The sequence below is a fragment of the Ziziphus jujuba genome, chromosome 11 (genome assembly GCF_031755915.1).
Source record: "Ziziphus jujuba cultivar Dongzao chromosome 11, ASM3175591v1".
In the NCBI taxonomy this organism is placed as follows: Eukaryota; Viridiplantae; Streptophyta; class Magnoliopsida; order Rosales; family Rhamnaceae; genus Ziziphus; species Ziziphus jujuba.
The window spans coordinates 3,620,393-3,632,066 of record NC_083389.1 but is presented as its reverse complement, the minus strand read 5'-3'; the positions used below and the strand labels follow the sequence as shown (position 1 = coordinate 3,632,066).

General features: G+C 33.2%; 2 pseudogenes; both read right to left on the bottom strand.

The window, feature by feature from the left end:
- Positions 1–1,211: 1,211 nt before the first annotated feature.
- LOC132800077 (photosystem II protein D1-like) lies at positions 1,212–2,273 on the bottom strand (annotated as a pseudogene).
- A 3,917-nt stretch (positions 2,274–6,190) lies between these two features.
- On the bottom strand, positions 6,191–11,311 carry LOC132799934 (DNA-directed RNA polymerase subunit beta''-like; annotated as a pseudogene).
- Positions 11,312–11,674: the final 363 nt, after the last annotated feature.

Sequence of the window (11,674 nt, the reverse complement as noted above, 5' to 3'; positions counted from 1 at the left end):
TTTTCTCGTAATATGAGGTTCAACAAATAAAATACCGTGGGCATAATTATAAAAATTAAACCACCAATTTAAACAAATATTTTCATAAAATATTTAAACCAATTATGCCCAAAAATAATATTTAAAACTACGCACAATTTATTACTGAAAATACCTTGCTCATGCATAATAATTAAAATTAAATCACAATAAAATAATAACTAAACTGCACCAGATGAGCATAATTCAAATACCAATTAAACATAATTAATTGCACCAAAATATTTTTTTTTCAAGGTGGGCCACTCACTTTAAGCGCGTATATCAGCTAAGATCCTCCGCAGGATCAACTCCACTACTCGTACACGCACCTAAAACATTAGGAAGGAGTTTTGATTGATCGGGTAACTCCCAAATGGTACCCGGGGAGCGAACACAAATGACAATTTAGGAAGGAGTTTTGATTGATCAAAAAGAAGAATCTACTTCAACCATTATGCCCTTAGCTACAGCCATACATAACATAGATATCACACTTGGAAAGGGTGGACAATTAGCTAGAGCAGTAGGTGCTATAGCGAAACTGATTGCAAAAGAGGGGAAATCAACTACATTAAAATTACTTTATGGGGAGGTCCGTTTGATATCCAAAAACTGCTCAGCAACAGTCAAACAAGTGGGGAATGTTGGGGTGAACCATAAAATAGTTAATACCTATAGTATATTTAGTTAATATATATAGCATATATAGTTAATTATTTTAATATTTTTAATATTTTTTTTGCTTTTAATTTAAATATATATATATGGGCAAATGATGGGAATTGAACCGACGCACGGTGGATTCACAATCCACTACCTTGATCCACTTGGCTACATTTGCCCCTATTACAAATTACAAACTTACAAATTATAAACAAATAGGTTATCATTTTTTTTCATTCTTCAAACTAAAAGAAGAAAAAATGGAATTGAAACCTTTAAATTTAAATGTAAAAATAAAAAATTGCAAAAAGGATATTGAAAATAAAAATTTCTACATAAAAACAGTATGGGTATGTTAAAGTAAAGATAAAGTAAACAAACAAATTTAAGTAAAAAAAAACCTCCTAAAGGAGCAATACCAAACTTCAAAAACTCCTAAAGGAGCAATACCAAACTTCTTGCTAGAACAAGAAATTGATTATTGCTCCTTTATGTTCAATAATTCAACATACACTAATACCAAAGTCTTATCCGTTTATAGACGGAGCTTCGACCGCAGCTAGATCTAGAGAGAAGTTATGAGTGTTAAGTTCATGCATAATTTCCATACCCAAGTTAGCACGGTTGATAATATCAGCCCATGTATTAATTACACAACCTTGACTATCAACTATAGATTAGTTGAAATTGAAACCATTTAAGTTAAAGCCATAGTGCTAATACCTAAAATAGTGAACCAAATACCTGCTACAGGCCCAGTAGCTAGGAAGAAATGTAAAGAATGAGAGTTGTTGAAAACTAGCATATTGGAAGATTAATCGTCCAAAATAACCATGAGCAGCTATGATACTGTTGGTTTCTTCCTCTTGACCGAATCTATAACCTTCATTAGCATATTCATTTTATGTGGTTTCCTTGATCAAACTAGAAGTTACCAAAGAACCATGCATAGCATTGAATAGGGAGCTGCCGAACACACTAGCTACGCCAAACATGTGAAATGGGTGCATAAGGACGTTGTGTTCAGCTTGGAATACAATCATAAAGTTGAAAGTACTAAAGATTCCTAGAGGCATACCATTAGAAAAGCTTCCTTGACCAATTGGATAGATCAAGAAAACAGCAGTAGCAGTTATAGTAGGAGCTGAATATGCAACAGCAATCTAAGGGTGCATACCCAGACGGAAACTTAGTTCCCACTCATGACCCATATAACAAGCTACACCAAGTTAAAAGTGTAGAACAATTAGCTTAGAAGGACCACCATTGTATAACCATTCATCAATGGAAGCCGCTTCCCATATCGGGTAAAAGTGAAAACCCATCACTGCAGAAGTAGGAATAATGTCACCAAAAATAATATTGTTTCCATAAAGTAGAGATCTAGAAACCGGTTTAGGAATATCATCAATATCTACTGGAGGGGCAACAATGAAAGCAATAATAAATATAGAAGTTGCAGTCAATAAAGTAGGGATCATCAAAACACCAAACCATCCAATGTAAAGGCAATTTTCAGTGCTGGTTATCCAGTTACATAAGTGACCTCATAGGCTTTTGCTTTCGCGTCCCTCTAAAATTGCAGTCATGGTAAAATCTTGGTTTATTTAATTATTAATCATCAGGAACTCCTAAGCACATGAATTTTCTGTAAATAGATAATCGAGGGCTTGTTATTCAATAGTATAACATGACTTATATACCCATGTCAACCAATATTCAACATCCATAGATATATCAAGGTTTTTATCTATCTAGATTCATCCATTTTTTTAATAAAATAAATAAATAAATTGAATAAAAATAAAATAAAAGTAAAATAAGTTACAAAATTTGGATTAAAATTCAGATTTAATTTAGATACATGTGATTTCAATAGAATAATTAGAATGGGTTGCTTGGCACTTGAACCGGCAACTAGTCGGATGGAGTGGATAATTTACTTCATATAGTTAGAAAATAAAAAATAGGTAAAAATCAATTCCCACCATTCTTGCATTTTTCATTGCACATGGCATTCCTTATGTATACATCTAAAATCCAGCTCCTTCCCTAGACAAGCCTCTAAGAAAGTTGAATATTCAGTTGATTAACCCTTACTCTTACTACATGAAAATTTCATAATAGATGACTAAATAAATTTTTTGTTATCTCTTCAGCATTTATGGATAATTTCCATTTCCATGGTTGAATAGCTAATCATTCATGACTGACCAAATCATTGATGCAAACAATATCCAAATACCAAATTCACCCTTTATATAACCTTCAAAAAGTCGAATAAATTCTTGGAAAAATCAAAGAAAGAACCCCTTCTTGCTGCATAAAGAACTCTTCCAATAATTCCAAACCTAGTCTTCATACAGTACTTTTGTGTTTACGAGCCAAAGTTTTAAGACAAAAAAGTCAAAGTATATATTTTATTCGATACAAACCTTTTTTAGGATCCACTGAAATAATGAGAAAGATCTGTACATATATGGGGAAATCGGTTGATAATCTCAAAATTTGACGAATCGGCCTAGGTCCACTTACTAAAAGGATGTCTTAATGTGTTACAAAATTTCATTTTAGCCAATGATCCGATCATTGGGCTAATTAGAACTAACTTATCAAGCTTCTTTATAGCATTATGCATTATAAATGAATTTTCTAGCATTTGACTCCGTACCACTAAAAGATGATAGCGTAAAAAGTCTAAAGAATGGTTGGCTAATTGGTTTATATAGCTCATTCCTGATTGGGCCCACATGTAAAAATGAATGGCCACAAAAGGACAAGAAAATATTTCCATTTATTCATTAGAAGAGGTGTATCTTTTGAAACCAAAATTGATTTTCCTTGATATCTAACATAATGCATGAAAGGCTCCATGAAGAACCATAAGACCACGGGAAAATCATTAGAAAAGACTTCTCGTAGAGGATGTTTTATTTTTCCATAGAAATAAATTCGCTTAAAAAATACCCCAAAAAATGTTAATTGTAAATGAGAAGATCAATTACAGAGAAAAAGTAAGATGGATTCATATTCATAAATAGCAGAATTATATAGAAACAAGAAAAATCTTGAATTACTTTTCAAAAAAAAAAAAGAAATATATTTTTTTGGAGTAATAAAACTATTCCAATTATAATACTCGTGAAGAAAAAGCTGTAATAAATGCAAAGAAGGGGCATCTTTCGCCCAGTAGCGAAGGGTTTAAATCAAGATTTCTAGATGAATGGGTTAGGATATTCATACATCTGATACATAATTTAAATGGTTCTGAGATCTATCTAGTTTGAAATATCTTTGAAATTCTTCCATTTGAAATTTGATTTGAACTGGAGATAAGGGGTCTATTGGGTTATCAAATGATACATAGTACGATACAGTCAAAACAAGGTATTATAGTAAGAAAAAAATAGATACCTCAGAAAAAGGTAAGACCATCGACAGACGTTCTATCCTCTATTTTTTCATCTAAGAGGTTTATGTTCAGTCTAAGATAACAAGATGGTTAGAAATCCTTTATCTTTGCAATCCAATCACTTTTTTGATTTTGAAAAAAATAAATAAATAAATAAAAACTCTTTATCAATATACTGCCTTCTTCTACACATTTATCTCCACCTCATAGTGGAGAATACCTAATAGGTAGGACTCATAAAAAATGGATAATCCCTCATGGAAAAGCCTTTCCCGCATCAAGAACTACTATATTTTTAACATCCAATTAGTTCTGGTAATCATTCAGATAATCATTCAAAAATGAAGACCAAAAGCTCATTACTCTTTGTTTCCCTATAATTGGGGCCATAGTTGGGCTCAATCCATTTATTCACTTGATCCGACTTGAAATTGATTTTCCAATTTCTTTTTCCTGCCACACCAAGAATTCAAACAATTTAATATTCTCAGAATTCTCCATTGATACGACTTGCTACTTTTTCCATTCATTCCTTACAGGATAAGTCATGATCTTACAAACTCTACTGGTTGTATGGACGAATCCATTGCTTCATACAAATGTGTTAAAGATGCTAGCCGCACTTAAAAGCCGAATACTCTACCATTGAGTTAGCAAACTGAATAAAAGAATTAAAATGTGTAGATACAATCAGAATACCAATAAAATAAATAAAAAGGTTGAATTGCATGATGTAATTGAATTTGAAATGGCAAAACAAATTGTATCATACAAAAAAAAAAAAATCTTGTACTACAAAAAATCCAATGAACGCATTCCTTGAATGAAATCTAGAAATAAATAATTGTTTTCAAGGAACCTTCTTTTCTACCGAAGATTGGCCATTGATACACGATCCAGACCATTAATTTCTTTCTATTCGTTATTATCATTATTTCTATTACCAAATTAAATGACCACAACACAAATAGAAAAGAGGATGAATCTGCTTTTAGGAATCATTAAATACTAAAAACGATTGTTTTGATATATCATATTGTTGGGATGAGAAGGTTATGACCAAGAGCAAGCTAGCTTGAAGTGTTAGCAACAAGCAAGCTTTTGGTGATGCTCTTGGGAATGGTTGTGTGTGATTTGTGTTTTTAGGTTTTGGTTATGGTGTTTTCTGGTTTTTAGGGTTCCTAAAGTGTTCTAAGGTGTTGAAGAAGAGATAAGAAGAAGAGGAACACGTTGGCTTTTGAAAATAAGGCTTGGATGTGTAGCCATTTCATTCATTTTACAATATAAGCTTGAAATTACAACTAGTTCACACATGCCAAGCATGTGAGCTTACAAAATGAGTAAAGTATTTGAAATTTAAAAAGTAAAATGGTCAACACATAACTTTTCATACACAAAAGAGGTAAAAACCAGCTGCAACATGTCTATTCCAAATATAGTAAAAAGTGGCACATGGTTTGAACTAAGTTCCTATTGTTTAACTAATTTGGGTAAACAACCAAACTAGCTTCACCTACTTAGTTCCCCTTTGTATCTACTTATAAAACTTGGTTTGAAGAATCCTTGGTCATCAATAAATATTGTTCCAAGAGCTAGGAAAGTTCTGGAACCGGATCATGGGCCAAACAGCTCCAAAACTGGCCCATACTCTGCATACTGGGCCCATCAGATACAGCAATATGTTTGGAATAGAAAATAGACTTTCCCATGTCATTTTGACCTGAAATTGGAACCATAGTCTTCTATATATGTCCGTAGAAATCCCGCAAAATTTTAGCCCAAAAATCCATTTGCAACCGGAGATATAAGATAAATAGTGGAGCTATGTTGCTGGAAATTATGAATCCAGCACCATAGGCATTTCAAATATAACATTCCTACTCTTTTGTGCATAATTTTGCCTATAATTTTGCATACATAACTTAGGCACAAAACATTATCAAAATATACCTTGCATCAATTAAAAACATACAAAAAAATATAAATTCATAAAAGGAAAGGATTTGATACCAAGGTGTGCATGCTAGCCGATGACATGCACCATCAAGTGGCAAAATTGCCACACTTCAACACATATAAATTCTTTGAAATGTAAAAATCAAATAATTCCTTGTGGTCCAATAAAATGTCTTTCATTTCCCACTCAAATAAATTCTTCTTTGAATTCGGTCCCAATGGTATCATCCCCCCTAGAACAACGTTCTCTTTCAGACCATTAAACCAATAGATACAACCATGTAGAGCAGCTTTGCTAAAATGCTAGCAGTTTCTTGAAAACTCACTTCGTTTGTTCCACTCATAACAATCCAATTAGTTCTCTCGGTGAAAAAACATTCGACATTCCATATTTTTAAACCAACACTTTTGATGTTATTTGACAATAATTTCTATATGTCTATTATGGATCTGGATCCTCGACCTTGATAAACCTTTTGGATCTTATTAACCAAAGAGATATGAGTTTTCACTATAGTTAGCTCAGCACCAATCAAGAATCCCCAAGGAATTCTAAGAACTCTTGTTATATGTTCGTTCCAGCTCTCAACCCTTTTTTCTAGGTTCATCCATATTGAATCAATCGAACGAACTTCTAACACTTGTTCCACTTTTGGAAGACCCTATGCTATATCACCATATCTCGATTTTTCATATATAAATGTAACTAATGTATCTCCTTTGGAAAGTATTTCTCCATAATGGCCATGAACAGTTGCTCCTAGAGTGGCCAAATAAGGCTTTGCTGATCTTATTACTACAGAGTCAATCTGAACAATTATAACTTGGCCTGATTTTAGGTATGGCCCTTTTTTAGCTATACATACATTTTCACAAATAAACTGCCCCAGGATAATTATTGTAGCTGTTTGTACACAATAATTATGATCATAATTATGATGGAGAAAATGCCAATTTAAGTTGAATGGATTCAAAAGGATGTTATTGCATGGAACGAAATTATAAATTCTCCCCGTTTTCATCCATTAAACAATATTTAAGTGCTTGAAAAGTATGTTTTAAATTGACAAGTTCTAACTATTTAGTTATCGAGATCTGATTATGAGTTTTTAAGAGGTAATTATCAATTTGAGAGGCTGTTCCTAAAGGGCCTAATGAATTCCTAATTGGAGGATCTCTTTTAATTGATTCTTTTATTACATTGTAATATTTTACATCATTGAATGGACCCATTTGAAAACAATTAAACGATGACAAAATTATCAAAGATTGGGATTCTTTACTTCTATTCAACAACGTACAAATAGTTCATTGATTTTGGTTAAGTGATTGTTGAATCGTTTCCTTGGAATAAATAGAATAAAATGGAATGGTATAGTTTGACCTGTTATCAAAGATCAATCCTGAACCTAACGGATCATTCCTTTTTCTGATATATGAAACATGGGATTTCACTAAGTCGATTCTTAGGAAACCTCGAATCAGACCATTTGTCCTTACTTCAACAAAGGAAGCGTGGGCCTCTTTGATAGAAGAAGTTTTTTTGTGTTGGTCCTAATCGAACACTAAACAAGTCCGAACTAATTGAATGCTTGTGCCAAAAATTCCCCTAATTGGTTTACCGTTTCCATAAAGAATATAATTTGCACCTCTAAGTTCTAGATTATCACTTTCCTGCAATAGGTCCTGAGGGAAGAGTGTTTCTAAATTTATACCGTCTGCTATTTCATATATGATTACGAGTTGAACTAGAACAAAATATTTTTTCTTGGTAGGTGTGATCCATTGGACATAGATCCAATTTTTAAAATTTTTTTATTCCTTACATTTTTTTTAACTATTCCTGGTAGTATCAAGATGTCGCTGTGTCAAAATATCTTATCCATCTTTACAAGAAAATGGATATCTCCAGACAAGATTTTAAGTTCAATCTTTTTTTTTCCCTTCTCCACTCGTACCAATCCACCTACTCGACTTCTTATATTTAAATTGATTCATGCATCTACTCCAATGATACTATTGTTCCATACCATTTTGGAAGAATATTCGGGTAAAATATACACTTCCTCAGGAATGAAAAAAAATCGATCTACTCTTATTTAGTATTTTGGCTTAAATTCTTTGACTCCTTGTTACTCAAGAAAATCCTACTTTTTTTAGGATTGAATATAACCCTATCATCCCATATTCAGTAATTCCTAAACTTTTTCTTCTGTATTGAGGATCATCAAAATAAGCAAAAATAATATTTCTATGGAAAATACCATTTATCGGTATTTCAATCGAAATAGTAGGATGAGGCATTTGTTCTTTCTCTCTTTTTTTAATCCACTGGGATGGAATAATGAATCTATTTCATCATCCCTTTGCCAATAAAACTAAATCAGAATTCTCGTGTAGAATAGAAGAAAATATGAAATTACAATGACCTTTATATAGGATTCGATTAATTTTTTAATAATAAAAAATGATACTTTCTTTTTTACCAGAAAGACCCAAACTAACGAATTTGTGTTTTACTTGGTCATTATTTATTTGATTTCCTAAAAGGCTAGAAAATATTTTTCCTTTGGTAGAAATAAAATGAACATTTGTTTGATCTTGATCTTTGTGGAGTGAAAGGGGGACAACACTGGATCGGCACGAACCTCCTGACAATATCCATTAATGATTTGTTTTCGATAAGAGATGGGCATTACTATATGTAAATTTTGGTGCATGGTATGCATCAATACTCCAGTGCATTTCTCCCTCTGAGAAAGAATAAATATGTTTTTGAACCATTTCTTTAAAATTTAAAGTGTATTTTCCCGCACGAATTTCAGCAATAGCTTGTTTGGTTTCTACATATTGATCATTTTGGCCTAAAATAAAACTTTTTGGTTACATACACGTCTATATAACATAGAAAAGCAGGATGCCCCTGTCGTGTACATGTAGGATGAACCAAATCCTCATTGCCTTTTACTTTATCATTAGAAGGGGCTCATACATGTTCTGTAGTACTCCCTTTGAATACCCTACCGGTATGAAAAGTTCTTAATGTTAGTTAAGTGCCCGGTTCCCCAATAGATTGACCCGCAATAATACCTACATCTTCTCCTAATTTGACCAGGTTGCCATCAGTAGGGCTCCGAACATAACATAATCGGTAGATCAAAGATGTGCTCTTACAAGTAAAAGGAGTTCGGATAGATATTGGTTGTATTTGAAAGGTTATGAATCGATTGACAAGTCCAATCCCAATATCTTGATTTCGGATGGCAATACATCAATGGCCTATATATATATCGTCTGCTAATACATGACCAATCAATGTTTGGATAAAAATCCTTTCCAACATCATCCTATTGTGAGGACTCACAAAAATACCTTGGACGGTGCCACAATCTATTCTACATACAACAATGTGTTGAAGTACTTCAACAAGTCTACGTGTAAGATATCTAGCATTCGATGTTCATATAGCATTATCAACAACTCCTTTACAGACTCCGTAACAAGAAATTATATATTCTGTTAAAGACAGTCCTTCATGTAAATTGCTTTGGATAGGTAAATAAATCATTTGTCCCTGTGGATCTGACACTAACCCTCTCATACCTACTGATTGGTGTACTTGAGATACATTTCCTCTAGCTCCCGAAAAGGATATTATATGGATTGCATTAAAAGATCAATCATCCTAAAATTAGGATTCATTTCTTGTTACAAATAGTCGCTTATCTCAATAGATTGTCATAATTTTTCTAACATGTGTACATTCCCATAATGATGGTGTTTTTCCAAAATCAAACCCTGTTGTTCTGCATTTTGGACTAGCCATTCTTGAGAAGGTATTGTTAAAAGATCATCAATTCCTAACGAAATGGATGTAGCAGTGGTTTGTCAAAATCCCTGAGTCTTTACTTGATCCAGGATGTGTGATGAATATGCCATTCTAAAGTGGTCTATTAATCTACTAATAAGCCATTTAATGGCAGTTCCATCTATCACTTTAATGTAAAAGGCCAGATTAGCCCGTTCTGCTATAAGTACCTCCATATTTTGCTAAGTGTGGTTCACCAATGGGTTTGAGTCAATGATTGGAAAACTTCCTTTTTCTAGTCTTGATTCGTGTGAAATTCAGGTACTATGGTCTTACTTGAACCGAAGAGACCTAAATTCACACTAGTGTTAGAGAATTACTTAGCTTGGATACCATATTATTGGTATCATATGAGCAGGCTACGCAAAATCCTTGTATAGCTTCTTCGTTTTCTCGATAAAAAGAAATATGACCAACAGTGGTTCGAGTGTATATACAATTTTTTTTTCTTTTTTTATGCTTCTTATTATTAGATAGGGCCCATAAATCTCATGATAGGTACCCAAAGGTTCATAGTGAACTTCAAGGGGAGCTTCTCTTGAAGTAATAAAGCATTGATCTAGTTGCCACTGGAGCCACAAAGGACTATCTAAATGGATTCTTTTATGCCGATACGCTCCAATTGCATCATAGGAATTACAAAAATGGGGTTCTATTTCTTTCTTATACTTATTAATGTCAATTCTTCCATTTTGATAATTTCTGTGATTCCATGGATTATATCTATTCGCACAAATACCTCGGCGATTCCTACTCGTTAATACATAGAGCCCAATAAGCATATCTTGAGTTGATATTGAAATGGGATCTCCAATAGCTGGTGACAAGAGACTCGTATGAGAAAACTTAAGTAAACGAGCTTCCGCTTAAGCCTCCAAAGATAAGGGTACATGAATAGCCATTTAATCCATATCAAAGTCTACATTGAATCCCTTACAAATTAATGGATGTAGACAAATAGCATATCCTTTGACTAAAATGGGTTGGAAGGCCTGTATGCCTAACCTATGTAGAGCGGGTGCCCCTTTCAACAATACGGGATGCCTTTGCATAACTTCCTGAAGTATTTCCCATACAACCGGCTTTTTTTCCTGAATTTTACTCAAAGCAACTTCTATATTCTAAGCCAATTGTTATCTAATTAAACCAGAAATTACAAATATCTGGAAAATTTCTATTACTATTTTGCGAGGCAATCCACATCGATGTAATGAAAGTGAAGGACCTATGACAATGACAGAGTGCCCCAAATAATCAACACATTTGCCAAGCAGAGTCTCACTAAATCTTACTTCTTTGCCTTGAATTACAAATGAAAATGACTTGTAAGCCTTATTATGATCGTCCCTCATTTGTTGTTCACGGATTCCATTATCAAGAAGTGTATCCATGGCTTTTTGTACTAATTTCTCCTGACACATTACTAATTCCCCTGGCGTAGATCTACTTGTCGTTAATAGATTGATAAGAGTATTGTTTGAATAGATAACTCTTCTATAGAGTTCGTTAATATCTAAGCTCATTAGTTCACCTTATCCATCTAAATAATAGGTCTCAACTCGGGAGGAAGAACTTGTAATAGACATAAAACCATCCACTCGGGTTCTATGTATTGTTCGAATAAAATTCTTAGCCAATTCTATGTGTCTAACAAAAAAATCCCTTATTCTTCCAACTTTTTAATCTTCTCATTCATTACCTATGGGGCCTTCTTCCCCTAATTCTTTCCATTCTACCAACGAATAATCTACAAT